The 20,643-nt window shown below is 38.8% G+C and overlaps 1 protein-coding gene across 4 annotated transcripts in view; it reads left to right on the plus strand.

Moving 5' to 3' along the window:
* FBXO34 (F-box protein 34) overlaps positions 1 to 20,643 on the plus strand; it is an 88,747-nt gene that overhangs the window by 6,654 nt on the left and 61,450 nt on the right. The window contains exon 1 of one of the 4 annotated variants that reach the window (XM_030319170.1): positions 5,491 to 5,568. The exons of 2 other annotated variants lie outside the window; for them this stretch is intronic. The gene's annotated coding sequence lies outside the window, so the exon portion shown is untranslated. Of the gene's footprint in view, positions 1 to 5,490; positions 5,569 to 20,643 lie in introns of those variants that run through there. One more of the 4 variants, XM_032593360.1, reaches the window with a different exon arrangement.

The following is a 20,643-nucleotide window of genomic DNA, read 5'->3' on the forward strand; positions in this document are numbered from 1 at the left end:
TTAAAGGGCATCTAGAAAATGTAGTCTTTAGTTCAGCCTCTGAAAAATAGGAAGGTGAGGATGGGTTGGAATGAGTAGTGACATTCACTTTGTGAAAAACTAAACTCCTTTTCCATAGATTCCCTCAGTGTAACAAAGTAAAGTCTTTTCAGATTTTGCTATTTCTGTGCAAAGACCATGGGTATTGTTCTAGTTTCCTGAGATGGAAACTACTCCTCTCAATTGTACCAGATTTTTATGTTCTGGGTATAACAAAAAACTGACTCAAATTTACTAGCTCATAATATTGAAAAGTTCAAAGGTGAAGCTTGATCCACTTGTACTTATGTGATCAGTACCTCATCTTTCTCTTTTTTCTGTTACTTAATGAGCTCTGCTTCTGATGTGTTGGTCCCTTTGTGGTCCCAGCATGTTTGTCAGCAGCTCAAGCTCTAGGTGCTCATGCCATCAAATCCAGAGAGGAAGGGTGAGTGTTTCAGCAGAGGCTGTAGGGCCTGACCTTTGTTCCTTCATCCAACCCTTTGGCAGTCTGAAGCCTACAGGACCCCTTTTTTGGGTTATTTATTTATTTTCATTGTAATTGTTACAAAAATGTTTATTTTTGAGAGACAGAGCAAGTGGGGGAGGGGCACAGAGACGGGGACAGAGGATCCAAAGCAGGCTCTGTGCTGACAGCAGCCAGCCTAATGTCGGGCTCGAGCTCACAAACTGTGAGATCATGACCTGAGCCAAAGTTGGACACTCCACCAACGGAGCCACCCAGGCGCCCCTTAAATTTTTTTTGAAAAAAAGAGTAATAATATTTCACTGGTGACCCTCAAGGCAGGCTGATCCCACCCCACCTTGGGGAGAGGTGGGGGGCACCAGTTGTCTTCCACTTATTTTACATCTCTCGTGTCACTTCACCATGCCAGACTAGGGTCAAGCTCAACAGGGTCTTCTTTCCCCATTCTCTATGCTGTAGTTTCTCTGGATAGTAGGTAGGGACAGTGGGAATCTTGTTCATTCATTCACGTGGAGCACTAATTAGGTGGTGAGGCATTTGGCTACCTTAAGAGGGTTATAGTTATTCCTGCTGTTGTACTCAGGCTTCACTGAATTTCTCCACTTTGACATTTGGAGTACTGGGCAGAAATCACATTGCATCAACACCTGCTGAGGGCCTTTGTGATATTTTGTTTAATGTTTATTTATTTTTGAGAGAGAGAGAGAGAGACAGAGTGCGAGTGGCAGAGGAACAGAGAGAGGAGGGAGAATTTGAAGCAGGCTCCATGTTCTGAGCTGTCAGCACAGAGCCCAATGAGGGGTTCAGACTCACAAACCGTGAGATAATGACCTGAGCCAAAGTCAGACACTCAGCTTACTGAGCCCACCCAGGCAGGAGTCCAGGGCCTTTGTGATTATTTTAAAATAAAATACATAGGTCTACAAAGAGAAGCAATTGTATTAAAATACCATTATCAAAAACTTTTTAAAAATTATAAGATAGTATTGCTTCTTTGTTAAATAATAAGATTTAGTATGGGTCTAATAATTTCCAAGTAGTGATAAACATTGGCATTATTTGTAAGTGCAAGCAATGATAATGTGATATGAAACTATCTGTGATTTCTGCTGGTGACAGAGTGACTGGTATTGCAGAATATTGTGGTCTGTTGACTGAATTCACAAAAGGGCATGCTAAATTTCAGTTAAATTAAGTTCAGTAAAATTAGAGATATCTTCTCCCTCTCATCTTAGCTTCTAGACAGCCTGAGTTCTATACCCAATCTTTTTGGGTCATCTGTGTGCTTCAGCTTAAGAACTATAGCTTGAAGAGAGTTTCTCTTCCCAGGAGCCCCAGCAGATAGATGTCTTCATGTATCTCATTGACTTTGGGTCATATTGACATTTCTGAACCAACTACTAAGGCCAAAAATATTTGGTAACTAGTTTAGACAGCCTGAACCTACCCGTGGAGCTGAGGTTAGGTTCATTCCTACCTAAACAGCATGATGGCTTAGCTTTTTTTTTTTTTTTTCCCTGAGGGAAAGTCAGGGGCCACAGGGTGCTGAATAGCAAATAGTTGATGTCCAATATGTCATCCTTAATTCATCCCCTCTCCTTTGCTCCCGTAGTCCATCAGTCATCACATTTTAGTGAATTTTTCATTTGGATTTATCTTTCCCTGATCAAAGTCTCTGTTAACATCCTGGCCTCCAAATTGGAGCATATGGGATAGTCCATTGGGTTGCAAAAAGAAAAGTATTAGAACTTATAGTTATTTTTGCATACTTTTAGTATTTTTGTGTATGTTTTATACCATATGTAAAATAAAGAAGTTCAGTAGTACATGCACGTATGTAAAATATAGAAGTATGTACGTATTTATTTTTATTAAAAATTGTTTTTAATGTTTATTTTTGAAGGAGAGCCAGAGCATAAGAGGAGGGAGGGGCAGAGAGAGAGGGAGACACAGAATCGGAAGCAAGCTCCAGGCTCTGAGCTGTCAGCACAGAGCCTGGTGCGGGACTGGAACTCACTGACTGTGAGATCATGACCTGAGCCGAAGTCGGACGCTCAACTGACTGAGCCACCCAGGCTCCCCTAGAAGTATATACATATTTATGTGGGTACATGTTAAAATTGTTTCAAATCATGGGAATGGGAGGGTCAGAAAAGTTGAGATAACCATAGAGCAGTGCCTTTTAGTAGAAATATAATGTGAGCCATGTGTAATTTAAAATTTTCTAGTTCACCGCATTAAAAAAGGTAAAAGCATCTGAAAATAATTTTAGTATGTTATTTAACATAATATGTCCTAAACACCATGATTTCAACATGTAATCAATATAAAAAATTAATGAGATAGTTTGCATTCTTTTTTTCATGTCAAGTCTGAAATTCGATGTTCATTTTACATGTAAATCTCATCTCAGTTCAGACTGGTGATTTCAGATGCTCATTAACCACATGTGGCTAGTGGCTTCTGTAGTGGATAGCACAGATCTAGACCAATAGATTATTCTCGGTTTAGATTTCTATAATTGTCTCTGTGTAGTTTTCATAAATCCATTATTCTCTTCAGTTTTTTTGTACACTTGCTGGGTCAATTGAACAAAAACTCCACTGGGATGTTACTTTCCTGCATCACATTTAACAGCTTTTTAAAAATTTTCCTTTTATTTTTTTGAGAGTGTGTGTGCAAGCAGGGGAGGGGCAGAGGGAGAAGGAGGGAGAGAATCTTAAGCACGCTTCACGCCCAGTGCGGATCTGATGAGGCTCAATCCCATGAGTCTGGGATCATGACCTGAGTCAAAATCAAGAGTCGGATGCTCAACTGACTGAGCCACCCAGGCACCCCTTAGCTTTTAAGACTTTCCCTAAGATAGTCTGTCCTATCTTTCTTCCTCACATGTTTCTAGGACTGCCTGCAACAAACCTGGGGTTCAATTAGGTAGTTTCCTCAGCTTTGCCTTCCCTTTCTATTTCTTCAGATGTAATCATTCATTATGAGGAGTCTGTTCCCATAAAACCTCCTTGGACTCTCCAATCCCTCTCCAGTTTATTTTCCGAACTCCCACTGTGTATATTGAGTACTCAGCCACTTAGCACTTTAGCACTTCATCATATACTGTTGTTTACTGTTCTCTAATTGTTTCCTGTGTGTCATTAGGTTTATCTCCCTTAGTAAATGCTAAGCTTCATATCTTATGTCTCTAAATTGTAGATACATAAAGACCTAGTTTCCCGCCCCCCCCCCCATCTTTAAGGATATACCTGGGCTATTTAAATTTATAGCTTTAAATTTTTTGAAATTCTGTTTTGTTTTCTACTCTGCTGGTTAACTTAGACACTAGCAGATTCAGTGGTAGGAGTTTGTGTATTGAAATGTTTATTTGGGTCTTGAAAGTGAAAGAATTTAATTTATAAAGTAGTGTACTTGAAGCTGTAAGATCATTCTTGGAACTATAGTAAGGAATTATTGATTAGCTAGAGTTTCTGAAGATGAAATTTGAGTTTGATTAGGAAGTCTCAAAGGACACATTTGCTCTATTGTCCAGGAACCAAGAGTGGCCAACTTGTTTTCCTAAGTAGGACAAGAGATTTTATTTCAAGTTCAGTCATCAGGATTATTCTCTGGAGGTTCTCGGCACTTTCTACACACTAGTCACTTTAGCCCTAGGGGATTGGTTTCTCTAGTGGAGCAGTCTTTTAGATGAAGAGCTTTTCTGCCATCCATAATGTTTTAGCTCATTTGGATTACTACAAAGAGGACTACGAAAATGGATCCTGAAAATATGTCTGAAGAAGATCATACGGCTTTATGCTTTAGGAATCCTATCTTTCATTTGATATTTTCTTGCCTGTGTGATATTTAACACATTGTATGGTTATCTTGATAAAATAGCTATATACCAACATTTTTAACTTGTGGAATTTCAAGGCCTCCTTATTACTATTCATTTACTAAAAAACTTGCAGTATGTTTTAGATGCCAGGCATTAAGCTAAGTGCATTAGTTAACTTCTGTCACTTTTTCTGTTGGCATTATTTTACAAATCTTCTATATGATCTTTGGCAAGTAGTGGTCTTCAAGAATATATTTTGTCTTACTGTTTAACACCTTGTGGGTTTTTCTTTCCCTTTTTGGCAAATATCATTAAATAAGATTGTTTTTGTTTGGATATTTATTTACTAAAATAAATATCTATATTTTAAATATTTATTTTGTGAGAGAGAGGCAGAGAGAGGGAGAGAGAATCCCTAGCTGGCCCTAGGCTGTCAGCGCAAAGCCCAAAGTGGGACTTAATCTTACAAACTGTGAGATCATGACCTGAGCCAAAATCAGTTAACCTATTGAGCCCTAAAATATATTAACTTCTGGAAGTTCACATTTTTCTTTTATTATCAGGAGGTTGTAAGTTTTCCTGAAATTAAAACATAACTTTACATTCTAGTTGCATATATTTGTAAGACTGCATAGTATATAATATTTTTATAATTTTTATACTTTGGTAATGTTTATTTAACATTAAAAAAAAACCGTCTTAATTTTTTTTTTTTTTACATGTATTTATTTTTGAGAGACAGAGCACACGTGGGGAGGGGCAGAGAGAGAAGGAGACAGAATCGAAAGCAGGCTCCAGGCTCTGAGCTGTCAGCACAGAACCCGACATGGGTCTTCAACTCACAAACCATGAGATCATGATCTGAGCCGAAGTCGGACGTTCAACCAACTGAGCCACCCAGGCGCCCCGTTAAAAAAACAAACAAACAGGGGCGCCTGGGTGGCGCAGTCGGTTAAGCGTCGCGTCCGACTTCAGCCAGGTCACGATCTCGCGGTACGGGAGTTCGAGCCCCGCGTCGGGCTCTGGGCTGATGGCTCAGAGCCTGGAGCCTGTTTCCGATTCTGTGTCTCCCTCTCTCTCTCTGCCCCTCCCCCGTTCATGCTCTGTCTCTCTCTGTCCCAAAAATAAATAAACGTTGGAAAAACAAACAAACAAACAAACAAACAAACAAAAAAAACCTTAATTGGCTTCTTCAATAAGTCCAGCAGTTATTAATCTTTGTTTCCTGTAGAATCAGGTAAAAATTTATTACGTTGTTTATACCATGAAAAAAGTAACAGGATTAACATATGCAAATTTTAAGTGTTGAGAAAAGAAAACCACGGAAGGTCAGTTTGATAAATTTCTCAGAAATCTTCATTGTATTTCAGTTTATAATCTGATTCACAGACTTTCATAGTTACTATTTGTAACTGTTTATAATCTATACTTCCCTAGCAAGAAAGAACCTTTTGTATGATTCTTTCAGCTAATCTGAGAAAAAGCCTGTTGGCCTTTTTTTGATTTAGCTAGTTGCTTTTGTCTGTTCTTAATGAAAGCAGATAATGAGAAATTAAAAGATACATAATATGTTTCTAGCAGTAGGATGCCCCCAATGCTTCTCTTTTTGGTTAAAATGGTTTCTTGTCTTTTTTCCTTGAAAGAAGAGTTCTCTGCACTGTCCTTACCTTTTCCCCCCTTTCACCATTTTCTTTTGTCATTTTTGTGTCTAGTGGTTTTTGGGTAATTAGTCCACTGAGAGATCATGTTGAAACTAAAGTCAATATAAGTCTTCAAATCATTAAAATTTGCATATATGAAAATTTCAAAAAATTTAAATAGAATATTTAGTAGGATTAAAGAACATTTATTTTTTGGGTAGGTAATGTGTTCATGGTTCAAAATGCAAAAGGTGTAAAAAGTGAGTTTTCTCCTCCCCTGTCTGTTGGGCACACTTTTCCTCTCACTGGAGGCAACAATTCTATTCTCCCTACTTTTTAAAAAAATGCAAGTGTATTCTACATACTACCAGATTGACTTTTACTTGATTTTTGTCCTATACATATTGTTATATTAAGAGTGTATTATTAGTGATAGAACTAAACTAGCTGTGGGTTAACGAACAAAGTTCTCATAAAAATTCAGCTAGTTGGTCTAGGGCTGGTATAGCATTCGTGGTATTTCTCTCTCTGTTTTGTTTGGAGGCATAATGAATACAGTAAATTGCACAGACATTAAACAGTTTGATGAGTTTTAACAATTGTATATAACAAACCCTGCGGTTAAGAGAGCCCTCTAGTCTGGTCCTTATTCCTTCCCCCACTCCTTGGTTCTTTCCATACTGTTACTGCTCCACTGTTGCCTAGTGTGCTCATTGAGCTAGTTGAATCTCCAGCCATTGCAGCCCATTCCACACCGCAGGATGCAAGAAGGGACGAAGGTTACATGCCAGCCTTTTTACAGGAAGATTTCTAGAGCTGCCGCTTCGCAACATTTTTAATGTTTCATTAGCCATACCCATAAATAAAGGTGTTTCTTGTTTTACTACCCTTCATTTTATTGCACTTTGCAGATTTTGCATTTTTTACGAATTGAATGTTTGTGGCAACTTGGTGCCATTTTTCCAACAGCGTTTGATCAGTTTGTGTGTTAGTGTCACATTTTGGTAATTTTTCCGTATTTCAGACATTTTCAGTATTATATTTGGGTGATTTGTGATGAGTGATCTTTGATGTAATTGTTTTGGGGTGCCATGAACTGTGCCCGTATAAGATGGTGAACGTAATAAATGTGTGTTCTGGCTGCTCCACTGACCAACCGTTCCTCTGTTTCTCCCTCTCCTCGGGCCTCCCTGTTGCCTGAGACACAATATTGAAATTAGGCCAGTTAATAACCTTACAGTGACCTCATAGTGTTCCGAGTGAAAGGAAGAGTTGCACATCTCTCACTTTTAAATCAAAAGCTAGAAATGATTAAGCTTAGTGAAAAAGGAATGTCCAGAGCTGAGACAGACGGAAAACTAGGCCTCTTGTGCCACACAGCCAAGATTTGAATGCAGAGGAAAAGTTCTTGAGGAAATTAAAAGTGTTAACTCCAGGGGACATATGAATGGTGAGAAAACAAAACAGCCTTATTATAATAGCTGATATGAAGATAGTTAGTGGTCTGGACAGATCAAACCACCTGCAACATTCCCTTAAGCCAAAGCCCAATCCAGAGCAAGGTCCTCACTTCAATTCTTTGAAGGCTGAAAGAGGTGACAAAATTGCAGAAGAAAAGTTTGAAACTAGCTGAGGTTGGTTAATGAGGTTTAAAAAGCCACCTTGATAATCTGGAAGTGAGAAGTAAAGTAAAGCAACAACTGCTGATGTAGAAGCTGTAGTAAGTTACCCAGAACATGGAGGTAAGATGATTAATGAAGGTGGCTACACTCAGTAACACATTTTCAATGTAAATGAAATAGCTTTATAGTGGAAGAAGATGCCTTTTAGGACTTTCATAGCTAAAGAGAAGTCCATGCCTGGCTTCAAGTCTTCAAAGGACAGGCTGACTCTCTTGTTAGGGGCTAATTCTAATGATGATTTTAAATAGAAGCCAGTGCTCATTTACCATTCCAAAAATCCTGGGTCCTATGTTCTATACATGGAACAAAAAAGCCTGGATAATAGCAGATCTGTTTACAACATGGTTTACCAAATATTTTCAGTCTACTAGTGAGTGAGACCTACTGCTCAGATATTAAAATATCACAGCTGTGATGGCGATGTACTATGAGATTAATGTTTTCATGACTGCTAATACAACATCCGTTCTGTGGCCCATGGATCAAGGAGCCATTTCTATTTTCAAGTCTTTATTTTTATTTTTTAATTTTTATTTATTTATGGTTTTTTTTCAAGTCTTTGTATTTAAGAGATCCATTTTGTAAGGCTGTAGCTGCCATAGATAGTGATTCCTCTGATGGATTTGGGCAAAGTAAAATTGAAAACCTTCTGGGAAGAAGCCACCATTCTAGATGCTATTAAGAACATTTGTGATTCCTGGGAAGAAGTCAGAATATCAACATTAACAGGAATCTAGAAGAAGTTGATTCTAACCCTCCTGGATAACTTTGAGGGTTCAAGACTTCAGTGGAGAAAGTAACTGCAGAGGTAGCAGAAACAGCGAGAGAACTAGAATTAGAAGTACAGCCAGAAGATGGGACTGAACTGCTGCAATCTCAGGATAAAACTTGAATAGGTGAAGAGTCACTTATTATACATGAGCAAAGAAAGTGGTTTCTTGGAGTGGAATTGACTTCTGGTGAAGATGTGAAGATTGTTGAAATGACAACAAACTTTAGAATATTACGTAAACTTAGTTGATAAAACAGCAGTAGGTTTTGAGAGGATTGACTCCAATTTGTAAAGGAGTTCAAGCAGCATGCTCCTTTGTAAAAGGAAGAGTCAGTATGGCAAACTTCATTGTTGTCTTATTTTAAGAAATTGCCTGATCAGAAGTATCCTGATCAGTCAGCAGCCATCAACGTAGAGGTTAAGACCCTCTGCCAGCAAAGAAGATTAAGACTTGCTGAAAGCTCAGGTGATGGTTAGCATTTTTTAGAAATAAAGTATTTTTAAATTAAGGTATATACAATGCTTTTGCATACTTAATAGACTACACCATAGCATAAACTTAACTTTTTTTTTTTAATTTTTTTTAAAAAAAAATTTTTTTTTTCAATGTTTATTTATTTTTGGGACAGAGAGAGACAGAGCATGAACGGGGGAGGGGCAGAGAGAGAGGGAGACACAGAATCGGAAACAGGCTCCAGGCTCTGAGCCATCAGCCCAGAGCCCGACGCGGGGCTCGAACTCACGGACCGCGAGATCGTGACCTGGCTGAAGTCGGACGCTTAACCGACTGCGCCACCCAGGCGCCCAAACTTAACTTTTATATGCACTAGAAAAGCAAAAAATTCATTTGACTTTATTTTGGCATTTGCTTTATTGCGGTGGTCTGGAACTGAACTGCACTATCTCCCAATATCACATACTTCACAGTAAACTGACAGGAAGACAAGCGAGTAATGTGTTTTTCAGGAGTTTCTCTCTTAAATGTAGAATAGGGCACAAGGTTAAAATGCTTTTTTTTTTTTTTTTTTGCCTTTTATTTTCTCTTGTACATTCCTTAACATGTAGAAACTTAAATCTTAAAGTACCCTTTAACTTAATTGGGGAAAAAGAAAGTAATCAACAAATCTATTCCATTTAGTTCCTTTTCTATAATAAAAATTTCTTGTGTTTCTCTTAACTATTTGAGCTTCTTTTTTCTGCCCAAAGGTGGTTTATTTTAAGAGAGAGAGAGCCATGCATGTGTGTGCACATGCGTGCATGGGGGAGGGGTAGAGAGAATCCCAAGCAGGCTCTGCACTGGCAGCGCAGAGCCAGATATGGGGCTTGAACTCAGGAACTGTGAGATCATGCTGAGCCAAAACCAAGAGTTGGATGCTTAGCCACCTGAGCCACCCAGGTGCCCCAACTTTCTATGCTTCTATTCTCCATTTGCTATGTGGGCTCAGATAAATTATATAAATATATTCTACTAACTTGTAATTTTTTTATAGAATAATATTTTTAAAATAGGTTTTTAACTCTATAAAATAAGCTTTTGGTGGGAACTTCAGGAAAAAATTTCATAGTAATTTCCCATACAACCAGGTGATATTATGAGCTGCACTTACTTTTGAAGTAGGAAATAACATTAGAAAAAAGGATGTATACATATGTTTTCCCAAACCACATGATGATGTCTTGGAGAGCAGAGCCCTCTTTCTTAGCTATCATGGCACAGACCATTGAACCTTGCACTTGGTAGATCATTTTTTTTTTTTTTTTTTTGAATTGAAGTGAATCTTGGGAAAGTGGTAGAAAAATGATTAGACTGTCAGTAGCAATGTGTTAGTCCTTCAAGGGCAGTGGGGAGAAGCTATTAGTATAATGTCATTGTTAGTACTTTTGAAATTATCATCTATTTAGGTAAAGAAACTTAAAGGGCCAATGTCTATGCTCTAAAGATAGAGACTTTAAGATTTAGTATGGTATCCTCCCATTTTATCTCGAGGTCAAGTTGTTGTTGTTGTTGTTGTTGTTTTAAGCAATGAAGCTCTGATAAGCCAAAGAACAGGAAAACAAAAATATTCCCTATACTTGTAGTTGTAGTCCTCCTCGGGCCCCTTCCTGAGGTCTTCATAATTTGGAATAGAAAGTGGTGCCTGCCACTTTCCTTCCTGTGTCCTTAGCACGAAAGCAGTGCCTAGCACATAGTTGGTGTTCAGTTCGGTAAACATTTGTTGAATGAAAATTTATAAATTGATTTCTTTTTTAAAATTTAAATCCAAGTTAGCATACAGTGTAATAATGATTTCAGGAATAGATAAATTGATTTCTTTCATTTGATTTTGCTAGCACAGATTTTCTGGGCAGAGAGGGAGATACTGTTGAGGGACCAAATAGCAATAGCTGACATTTTTGCTTATTTGTTAGGTAGTGGTGATGGTGTTAATCAGGTAGGCTTATGTTAGGATTTGCATTGGCCTTTCCCTGTGCCTAGAACACTATTCTCTTAGGTGAATCTTCATGCCTAACTTACTACCTACCTCCTCCGAATCTCTTATATATCCCCTTCTTAAGCCTGTACTGATCACTGTTAAGTATTTTTTTTGAAATTTAATTTTTTTGAAGTTTGTTTTGAGAGAGAGAGAGTGTGTGTGTATGTGTGAGCAGGATAGGGGGAATCCCAAGCAGTCTCCACACTGTCAGCACGGAGCCTGATGTGAGGCTGGAACTCAAGAAACATGAGTTTGTGACCTGAGCCGAAATCAAGAGTCGGTCAGTTAACCAACTGACCTACCCAGGCGCCCCTGACCACTCTGTTTAAAATGGTAACTGCGTCTCTCTCCTTGTACTTCCAAGTTTCTTATCTTAGTCTGTTTTTTCCCATAACAACTACCTCCTTGAAACATATACTGTATAATTTACTTATGATTATTATTTACTGTCTCACCACCAGTGGTAGTTCCTTTAGGGGCTTTGACTATTTGTCCACTGTGTTCTACGTGCCTCATAAATGCTCAGCAAGCATTTGAGAGAGTATGCACACGAGTAGGAGAGGTGCAGAGGGAGGGAGAGAGAGAATCTTAAACAGGCTCCACGCTCAGCACAGAGGCTGATGTCGGGCTCCATCTCATCCTGAGATCGTGACCTGAGCCAAAATCAAGAGTCAGACACTCAATGGACGCTAGCCACCCAGGCACCCCAATTTTTATTTTAAAAATTTATATTTGAAAGTACTGTCTTCATTAGTTAAAAAGTTTTGCTTTTGGAGACCACTGTGTGCCATTGTGCTACCAAGGCAAACCTGTGCAAGGTTTAAGGACTATATTCTCGGTGTAAAAGGGACTGAGTTTGGGCTTTGCTGAAATGCATCATCTGCTTCAAACCTCTAGCATCTTTTTGGTGAAGTTGTCATAGCCTTCAGTGCTGGTTTGGTTAATGAGAAAGAGTCTAGGTTTGAGTGAGTTCCACTGTGTGCCGATGGAACATTTATTTCCTACTGGAGGTGGTTTTCCACAAAGGGAGGAATGACAATAGCAATAGCTTCCTTCCTTCCTTTTGACTAGGCTCTATACTAAACATTTTATGTATATTTTCTTTTCTAATCTTTATTAAAACCCTATAAGGAATGTATTCTTGTCCCTTTTTTCTCACAGAAAACTTAAGAGGTCTTAGAGGTTAAACAGGCAGTTTGCTTAGCCAGTAAGTGTGTAGAAGCTGGAATTTAATTCTGAGCAGTGTGACCTATAGAGGAATTTCACTGCACAAAATGTCTTCCTACTTAAGGGCACCTAGAAGTGAAAAAGAAATGAGAAACAACGTAGTGGAACTCTGATGTCACAGAGACCTTTATCTTTTTATTTGCTCCAGCTTCGCATGACTTAAGTTGATTGAATGAGGCCACTGCGATTGAAACAGTAATGTTATGTTAAAGTTAAGCAATGCAATTTAAATAAAGTACATTTTAGGGGCGCCTGGGTGGCGCAGTCGGTTAAGCGTCCGACTTCAGCCAGGTCACGATCTCGCGGTCTGTGAGTTCGAGCCCCGCGTCAGGCTCTGGGCTGATGGCTCAGAGCCTGGAGCCTGTTTCCGATTCTGTGTCTCCCTCTCTCTCTGCCCCTCCCCTGTTCATGCTCTGTCTCTCTCTGTCCCAAAAATAAATAAACGTTGAAAAAAAAATTTAAATAAAGTACATTTTAAATAGAACCAGAGCTAGCTCCTAACCAGATCTTCTATTACTCAGACTTAGTTTAGCTCAAGAACAATTTAGCTTATCTCTGGAGCAGAATTTGTATGATCTTCCTTCATTTTCCCTAAAAACTAGATACAGTGGGATGGCAAAAATTATAATGTGGCTGCATTGAAAGTATAGTTTAGTATAGGTATAGAGGGGTAGAGAGTGGGTAGGTTTTGTTCTGGATTTAAGAGAAAAGCTTTTCTAGATCCTAGAATATGTATATAATTATACCAGTGTAAATAGTCATCCCCTGTGTACCACACAAAATCATTTGTAATTTCAGATTTTGATTAGAAAATTCTTACTCTTTAATGTGAGTTACTTTTTGAACCTTAATTAGCTGTTTGTGTATTTTTGTCTGTAAGATGATGTGTTTTATTTCCCCTGCCGTAAAAATACTTCTGCTCTGTCTTAAGGAGCCTCATACCTGGGTATCTCCAGTATTATAAATTAATTTTTAATTTAAGTTTTAAAACCATGGTGGTTTATGGGGGGTGTATTAGAACCTATACTTGCAGGAAATCATGCTTACGGATACATACTTATATGCTGAACCCAGTAATGTTCTTACGATAGGAAGGGTTGTAGGATACTATTGTGTACATAGCTAGTAGAACCATTTTATTTAAAAAAATTCTCCAGGGGCACCTGGGTGGCTCAGTTGGTTGAGTGTTGGACTTTGGCTCAGGTCACAATCTCATGTTTCATGGGTTTGAGCCCAGAATCGGACTCTATGCTGACAGTATGGAGCCTGCCTGGAATTCTCTCTCTTACCCTCTCTGCCCTTCCCCCACTCATTCATTTTCTCTCTCTGTCTCTGTCTCTCTCTCTCAAGGAAAAAAAAAATTCTCCAGAGTAAGACATAGGTACTTATTTTGGAGGTACATTGAGACTTTTCTGGCCTGAAATGATCATTGGTGAGAATTGTGTCCCTTTTGGGTCTCTAGAACTGTGGTGAGAACATCATATTGAATGAGGTCCTTTTCTTGACACTCCCATTCAATTTTAGTGGGATGAAATACTGAAAACTTTTTCTTAATCCTTCTTTTTCCCCTTTTGAAGTAGCCAGCAAAGGCTTTTTTCTCAAATGCATGTTCATGGTGAGGGAAAAATGTGATGGTTCAGAAGAGTTTATGATGAAAGCTCTAGTTCCTTTTCCCACCCCTCCCCACCTCAGTTCCCTTTTCAGGGAAACCACAACAGTTGTTTCTGGTGGATTCTTTTAGTTTACTTCTTTCATTTCTTGGTTTCCTAATTTTAAGCATTATCTATTGATTTTCTGCTTTGATAGTCAAGGTTTAACTCTTATTTACCAACTGTCAAGAATTATAAGGGATCTGAGATTTGACCTTACTTGAAGCTAACAAGTTAGCCTGCCAGTTTTGTGGATGCTGGTGGAAGGCTCAGTTAGAGATAAAGTACAGTTTATTACTCATAGCAGTAGCAGTAGCCAGAGTAGCAGCATTCATTTGTGTCAGTGTCCTAAGCCTCAATTCCCACAGGGCACTGCAGATAGGGCCACATAATACCTGTTTGCATAGTAGGTTTTGTTACTGGAGAAAACTCTGAGCTTAGAGATTTCAAATATTTTATAATGGGCAGTAAGTGTGCCTGGCCTTTGCTCCAGAGGGAGATAGTAAGCATGTCTGCTTTTTGTTCTTGAAGAAAAGACTTTCTATCTTGCAAGGTCGTTTGCTGTATGAACATCTTTGAAAATAACAGTCCAGAACAAAGAGCAGACAGTGTCTTGCCTGAAAGACCTAGAGACCCATTACAAATTATTTCTTCACACCACTACCCCATTCCCCATCTTCTTTCTGCTGTAGTTCTGCCATTATTTTTAGCTCTCTGGTCATCTTGGTAAATACTATGTATTTATTTTTATTTCACTAACAATAGATGGTGTCTTTTGACTTCCTGCTCTGAAAGAGGAGTATATAAGATAGGAATCCTTGTAAGTGTTAGAAAACTAGTTCAACTATAACTTAAGTGGAAAAGAAAATTGGTTTGAAGAACTGAGAGTCTGAGGAGGATAGAGTAGGACAGGATCCACATGCTCAATCCTTGCTTTGAAGAGTTGCTCTCTTGCTGTTATCAGTCCGATTTCCTCCTTTTAGCTTTATTTTCAGGACCCTTCACACCATGCCACCCCCCCCACCCCCACCCCGCCACCCATTCTAGGCTGTGTGTTTATTTCCAAACAAGTTATGGCAAGGTGGAGAGAATAGACTGGTATAGTTAACAGCCTGGTTACATGCACACTCTTAGAGATGGGTATGGGGTCAACCCTATATGAAACACATGTGTTAGGGGTCTGAAGAAGGTAATTCTCCAAAGATAAAACAGGATGCCATTACCTCCCCATATCAGAATTCTCATTTGTATTCTTTTTGGGGGGGGCATTTTTTGCTTTTATAGCTTCCTATGAAACAGTTAAGTTACACTTTTTAAAGATGATATCAAATTTCTAGTATCTCCCTTTTTCATAGTTAGCTTCCTTGATGCCCCCTATCTTCCTGCTCCATTCTGTGAGCTTTATTTAGAACTGCTGCCCAACTGACATCCTGTGACTTGCCTTCATTATGCTCCTGTTTCCCATATATTCCTCTTTCTTGAATTATTGCTTTGTTTTGCTAGTGTACATACTAAGGTAAGATGTGTGGGAGGTAAATTTTGAGTGATTCCATGTCTGGAAGGGTTTTTATTTTGTTCTTAAACTGGAATGTTAGTGTGGCTGGGAATGGAATTCTAGGTTTAAACATCATTTTCTGTCACATTTTTAAAGGCATTGCTCAACTATTAGTATCCTTCATTATTGATGAGAATTCCTAGACCAGTTTGATTCTTGGTTCCTTTGTAGATGAGCTGCCTTTTCTCTGAAAGCTTTTAGTATCTTTTTGATCTTGTCTGAAATTTTCCAATGATATGTCTTGATGTTGGTCTCTATTCATTTGAGCACTGAGTGGGCCCTATTGTAAGACTTCTATAAATCTATTAACTTAATCATCTTTTGGTGAAAACATATTTTTTTGGAAACTTTCTCCAATTTTTTTTCTTTTCATTCTGGATTTCTTTTTTTTTTTGTTTGTTTAATTTTTTATTGAAGGATAGTTGACACATAATGTTACTAGTTTCAAGCGTAGAACATAGTGATTCACCATCTCTATGTTACACTGTGCTCTCCACAAGCGTACTTACCATCTGTCACTCTCCAGTGCTGTTATAATACATACCACCGACTGTATTCCCTGTTCTTTCTGGAATTCTTCTAATCAAATGCTGATCTCCTGGACTGATGCTGTGGGTCCTTTGGTAATTTTCTGTCTCTGTTTTTGTCTATTTTCTAGATTTCATCTTCACAACTTCAAACTTTATACTGCCTTTTTATTTATTTATTTTAAAGTTTATTTATTTTGAGAGAGAGAGAGAGCATGAGCAGGGGAGGGGCAGAGAGAGAGGGAGAATCCCAAGCAGGCTCCGTGCTATTAGCGCAGAGCCCAACATGGGGCTCAGTCTCATGATCCTGAGATCGTGACCTGAGCTGAAACCAAGAATTGGATGCTTAACTGACCGAGCCACCCAGGTGCCTCCTCTATATTGCCTCTTTAAATTGATATTTTATTTCCAAGAGTCTTTTCTCATTCTTTTTTGCTTTTTCACGGCATTGTGTTTTGCTTTATGGATGCAATATCTCGACTGTTTCTGAGGATCTTAATTACAAGGCTTTTGACAAGATCTGTTCTGTTTTATGAATTTTCTTTCTTCCTTTGTCACATTTCTTTAACTTTTGTTTCCTTGTCTCTTTCAAGGTACAGATGTTTGATTCTGATTTACCCAATCAAATGGAAGAATGAAACCGTATAAAATTGATTTTGGGGGTGCCTAGGTGGCTCAGTTGGTTAAGTGTCTGACTCTTGATTTTGGCTCAGGTCATGATCTCACAGTCTGAGATCAAGCCTGGAACTCTGCACTGGGCATGGAGCCTACTTAAGATTCTGTCTCTCCCTCTGCTCCTCTCCTGCATGTGCTCTCTCACGCTCTCAAAATAATAATAATAATAATAATAATAATAATAATAATAAATAAAATAAAATTGATTGGGATCTCTGCCTAGACAAGGTCTGTCAACTGGTGAGCTTTGCATTAAGGTGAGCAGTTTGGGGAGGCCCCATTATTCTTGGTCAGTGGTGCTAATGCCTTTAATAGCTGCTGTTCTCTTCAGACAGTTTAATTTCATTAAAGAAGGATCTTCTAGTTTTAAATGTTTTTAATATTGTAAAATTTCAAAGATAATGAGGATTATGAAAAGAGCCAATGATGTAGGGTCTAGAAGTGTTCAAATAATCATCTTTCCTGCGTTTTAGAGTGAAAAGTTTTAAGGTATAGAGTAGTAGAGAACAGCCCAGACGTTAAGAGCCAGAGTGCTCATGGTCAAATCTGGTTCTGCCACTGAGTTACACTTAGGTCACTTAACAAGTTACTTAGCCTTTCAGTGCCTGCCCACTTTTCTCATCTGTAATATTTAGATAATAATAATAATACTCACCTATTAGGGTTGTTACGAGGATTTAGTTAAAAATACATATTAGATACTTGGCATATGATAAATTCTCAGAAGGTGTTAATTTTTTTTCTCTCTTTGCCAATAATAATTATGCAATTTAGATATGGTGATGATTGCCCACAGCAGAGATTTTGGTACGATTAGGTAACTTTAGATTGTGTTTTTCTCTTTAGAACCTCAAAAAACATTTGGTGTCATTACTTGAAGTGCTGAAATGTGTATGTGCAAATGTTTTCATAAAAGTCTTTGAAAGGTTCTCCTCCCCCACCTCCAAAGGATCTTACTTAAAGATAACTTGATAAGAAAAGTAGTCTTGGAGCACAGCCAGAAAACTAGGAATGAAAAAATACTATTTTCATTCCCAGAAACCTCTGTACAATCAGAATCATATGTGCTCAGGATGTTAGGGAAGCTTTGTTCCCATGCAAAACACACTGACAGTCCTACTTCTTGGATTTCAGAAAATGTTGAAAGTGTCTTTATAAATCGATGTCTAGGGCAGGACTGGCAGGAGGAAATAGTTCTTGAAAGAATTTTTTTTTTCTTCTAGTACGCCCCCATTATGTTGGAACACTGTGAGACTTCCTCACCACACTCTTCTGACTATTTGTGAAATTCAGGTGAATTATATAAAACTCTTGTGTGGTTGTTCCTGTCTCCCTACCCTCTCCAAACTTGACCCTTATTTGAACTAGGGGGTTTTAGTTTGAATTATTGATCTTGTTTTTTGTTTTTGTTTTTGTTTTTTCCTCTCCCACATAATGGAGGAAGTCCTTGGAATCTATTATTGTTCCTGTTATTATTATTTACTTTTTGAAATGCAGATGCACACAAAAGTAGTCAGTGAGCCCCTGTATATCAGTTAGTTTCAACATTTTGCCATAGTTGTTTATTCTTGTCCCCATTTAAAAACAATTTTTAAACCAAATTCTAGACATTGTGTCATTTTAGCGCTGAATGTATCAATATGTGTTTTTTAAAGGGACATTTTTGGGTACCTAGGTGGCTCAGTCGGTGAAGCGTCCAACTTCAGCTCAGGTCACGATCTCACAGCTTGTGGGTTTAAGTCCCACATCGGGCTCTGTGTTGACAGCTCAGAGCCTGGAGCCTGCTTTGAATTCTGTGTCTCCCCCTCTCTCTGCCCGTCCCATGCTCATGCTCTGTCTCTGTCTCTCAATAATAAACAAACGTTAAAAAAAAATTTTTTTAAAGGGACATTCTCCCCCATAACCACAGGGCCATTGTTTTACCTAACAAAATTAACAGATTGCTCTGTTGCCTAGCTTTTGAATTTTACTCTCCATATTAGTATCATCAAATTCCTTTACGTTGTCTAAAACTCAGATATATTCAAGTAGTGGTATCATTTTTAAAGGACCTGTTTTTCTTCATTTACATGAAAATAATTTGTATTTTCCAATAAATATAGTTTATTATATTTATTTATTTTTCAAATGTTACAGTTTTTTTAAAGCTTACACAAAGGCAATTTATTAACAGAAGACAATAATTTGGGAATCCTGCTCATAGACTGCAACCACAATGACCCCTATTCTTGTGGGTGCTATTGGAGGGGATAGGGGTGACATTCTCAATCCTCCTGATCTTCATTCCTGAGTGGGCAAGGGCTCTGAGGAGTGACTGGGCCTAGGTTCAAGGGTCTTGGTTCTATTTCCTCCTGTGGCCTGGAGTTTGATGTGGAGTACAGTGATGCTCAGCTCCTTGCACCCTCTGGGCTACATGCTGGGTAGTCAACAAGGCAGCATAGGGAGAGGATGCATCTTGGTCAGCCTCATCTTCATCCCACCAGTCACCTGGCAGATTGTTGCCTTGACAGATTGGTGACTTGGACAAATGTGTCACTGAGACATGTAAAGATGTGGTAGACAGCAAACGCATTTTCTCCTTCAGCTACCTGAGGTCCAAGGCTAATGACCTATTCTTCCTTCTTTTCTTTCCCCTTGCAAGGAGCCTTTTCTGAGTGTCTCCTCCATACTCTGACACTGGAAAGCTCAATGTCCTAGTTTTAATCAGGATCCACATAAGGTCACGAACTTCCAGATGGTTGGTAATGACTTTTTAAATCCTTTTTAGTTTAGAGCTTCCCCTCACTACCTCTTTTTTATCCCTCTTCTGGTAATTTCTTTATTAAAGAAACCAGGTTTTTGGTCCTTTAGAGTTTCCAAGTCTGGATTTTAATGATTATGTCCCTGTGGTTTATAACATGTTCTTATGTCTTGTTCTCTCTAGTAAACTGTTGAGCATACTAAATATTCTTGTAATTCTGAAGATACAAAGGTTATTATTTTGTAAATTTTAGAATTGATTTAAATGCTATACAGGTGTATAATGCCAGTTACCATTTAAGGTGTGGCCTTTTCTTTTTGGTGAAACAGTATTTTAAAAAAATATTTTAATCCCCCCTCCATATTTTATTTATTTTGAGAGAGAGTGTGTGAGCGAGTGGGGGAGGGGCAGAGAGAGAAGGAGAGAGAGAGAATCCCAAGCAGGCTCTGTGCTGTCAGCACAGAGCCCAACATGGGGCTTGATCCCACACACCGTGAGATCATGACCTGACCCAAAATCAGAGACGCTGAACCGGCTGAGCTATCCGGGCACTCCAGTGAAACAGTATTTGTAAAGTGAGTTGATAGCTAATTAGAAGTTGTAAGCCAGATTCCTTGGCATTGCAGTGGACTACTCTTCACATAATGAAAAGCAGCCCTGTCAGGGCAACATTAAAAAGAATTTTATTGATGTTACGCAGTATCTAGTACACTTAGCTTTATCTTCTGAAATACATAGGTAGTGGAATTCTGTTGTATCCTAATGTAAAATGAAGGCTGTATCAGTGGCCTTTGGTGGGTCTTGAGTGAGAAAGCACCTAGCAAAGTGCCAAGTATGGAAGAGACATTTGAATGTTCATTTCCTTTTCTGTAAGCATGGTCATAATTGTGAGATTCTTCTGTCTTCATTAGAAAGTTTTAGGTAAAAGGCTCGTGGCCAGGAAAACCATACCTAGTCTAAAGGGTTAGTTTGGGCCAAGAACAGGTCTGTCAGAGTGAGCCAGGGTGCACAGTCTTAGAACAGGTTATGGAATAGATGGTCAGAACAGATGAGTCATGTCACACATACCCGTGTTCCACTGTTCTCCCTTTCCCCTCAACCCATGTTCCACTGTTCGCCTTTCCCCACCGACCTCTGTGGTTGCTGTCTGACAGATAGTACAGCAGAAGATGGGCATTAGGTCAGTCCTAGTACAAGAAAAACAGTGATTGGACCACTAGGAAGACAGAGCAGCAGAGGTGGCCATAGGGAACTAGGGACCAGGCAAACAGACTGGTCAAAAGATGTAGGTATAGCTCCAGCAGCAAGGAAGGACAAGGTGGTTGCAGAGAAACGTGCAGAAAGTCTAATGAGAACAACCATGAAAGACCA

Source organism: Lynx canadensis, chromosome B3 (genome assembly GCF_007474595.2).
Source record: "Lynx canadensis isolate LIC74 chromosome B3, mLynCan4.pri.v2, whole genome shotgun sequence".
Taxonomy (NCBI): Eukaryota; Metazoa; Chordata; class Mammalia; order Carnivora; family Felidae; genus Lynx; species Lynx canadensis.